The sequence below is a fragment of the Schistocerca americana genome, unplaced genomic scaffold (assembly GCF_021461395.2).
Source record: "Schistocerca americana isolate TAMUIC-IGC-003095 unplaced genomic scaffold, iqSchAmer2.1 HiC_scaffold_382, whole genome shotgun sequence".
In the NCBI taxonomy this organism is placed as follows: domain Eukaryota; kingdom Metazoa; phylum Arthropoda; class Insecta; order Orthoptera; family Acrididae; genus Schistocerca; species Schistocerca americana.
This window is the reverse complement of record NW_025726107.1, coordinates 120001-122500: the sequence shown is the minus strand read 5'-3', so window position 1 is coordinate 122500 and position 2500 is coordinate 120001.

Genomic DNA, 2500 nt, shown 5'->3' with positions numbered 1-2500 from the left:
CTTAACCTAACCTATATTGGGCCTTAACCTAACCTATATTGGGCCTTAACCTAACCTATATTGGGCCTTAACGTAACCCACGTTGCGCCTTAACCTAACCTATATTGTACCTTAACCTAACCCATATTGTACCTTAACCTAACCCATATTGTACCTTAACCTAACCTATATTGGGCCTTAACCTAACCTATATTGGGCCTTAACCTAACCTATATTGGGCCTTAACCTAACCTATATTGGGCCTTAACGTAACCCACGTTGCGCCTTAACGTAACCCACGTTGCGCCTTAACGTAACCCACGTTGCGCCTTAACGTAACCCACGTTGCGCCTTAACGTAACCCACGTTGCGCCTTAACCTAACCCATATTGCGCCTTAACCTAACCCATATTGCGCCTTAACCTAACCCATATTGCGCCTTAACCTAACCCATATTGTACCTTAACCTAACCTATATTGTACCTTAACCTAACCTATATTGTACCTTAACCTAACCTATATTGGGCCTTAACCTAACCTATATTGGGCCTTAACCTAACCTATATTGGGCCTTAACCTAACCTATATTGGGCCTTAACCTAACCTATATTGGGCCTTAACGTAACCCACGTTGCGCCTTAACGTAACCCACGTTGCGCCTTAACGTAACCCACGTTGCGCCTTAACGTAACCCACGTTGCGCCTTAACGTAACCCACGTTGCGCCTTAACGTAACCCACGTTGCGCCTTAACCTAACCCATATTGCGCCTTAACCTAACCCATATTGCGCCTTACCCTAACCCATATTGCGCCTTAACCTAACCCATATTGTGCCTTAACCTAACCTATATTGTACCTTAACCTAACCCATATTGTACCTTAACCTAACCTATATTGTACCTTAACCTAACCTATATTGTACCTTAACCTAACCTATATTGTACCTTAACCTAACCCATATTGCGCCTTAACCTAACCCATATTGCGCCTTAACCTAACCCATATTGCGCCTTAACCTAACCCATATTGCGCCTTAACCTAACCCATATTGCGCCTTAACCTAACCCATATTGCGCCTTAACCTAACCCATATTGCGCCTTAACCTAACCCATATTGCGCCTTAACCTAACCCATATTGCGCCTTAACCTAACCCATATTGTACCTTAACCTAACCCATATTGTACCTTAACCTAACCTATATTGTACCTTAACCTAACCTATATTGTACCTTAACCTAACCTATATTGTACCTTAACCTAACCTATATTGGGCCTTAACCTAACCTATATTGGGCCTTAACCTAACCTATATTGGGCCTTAACCTAACCTATATTGGGCCTTAACCTAACCTATATTGGGCCTTAACGTAACCCACGTTGCGCCTTAACGTAACCCACGTTGCGCCTTAACGTAACCCACGTTGCGCCTTAACGTAACCCACGTTGCGCCTTAACGTAACCCACGTTGCGCCTTAACGTAACCCACGTTGCGCCTTAACGTAACCCACGTTGCGCCTTAACGTAACCCACGTTGCGCCTTAACCCAACACACGTTGCGCCTTAACCCAACACACGTTGGGCCTTAACCCAACACACGTTGGGCCTTAACCCAACACACGTTGGGCCTTAACCCAACACACGTTGGGCCTTAACCCAACACACGTTGGGCCTTAACCCAACACACGTTGGGCCTTAACCCAACACACGTTGGGCCTTAACCCAACACACGTTGGGCCTTAACCCAACACACGTTGGGCCTTAACCCAACACACGTTGGGCCTTAACCCAACACACGTTGGGCCTTAACCCAACACACGTTGGGCCTTAACCCAACACACGTTGGGCCTTAACCCAACACACGTTGGGCCTTAACCCAACACACGTTGGGCCTTAACCCAACACACGTTGGGCCTTAACCCAACACACGTTGGGCCTTAACCCAACACACGTTGGGCCTTAACCCAACACACGTTGGGCCTTAACCCAACACACGTTGGGCCTTAACCCAACACACGTTGGGCCTTAACCTGCTCTGTAATTGTCATACGACGCGTTAAATTAGTGTGGTGTTGCCTAACTGCAACCCCCGCAATATAGTTTGCTACTCGCACTGCCTGGTCCCCAGAGTATCGCTTCATGTTAAACACCTTGCAGCTATACACTGTAATGCGGATGGCAGCAGGACGTACATGCTCAATGCCCTTCGCAGTTGTTCATTGGCATTTGCATGGCGAAGCACAGCCTACGTTGTGGTACGGCGTGTGTCAACTGTCCGCTGATGTTGTACGTCCAAATCACACACTGTACTGCACATTGGTCCTCATGTACTGAATGATACATCGTGGTACATGTGTGACCGTACCACGACTGCGCCAACAACGGCGAACCATACGGTCCAAATATTGTGCACTCAGCTACGTGTCGTCTCCCTATAAGAGCTGGATTGCAGTATGGTATGCCGTGGATGGCGATCAGCATGAGCCGTCTGTTGATGTAGTGGCGCGTGTTGTCAGACGTAG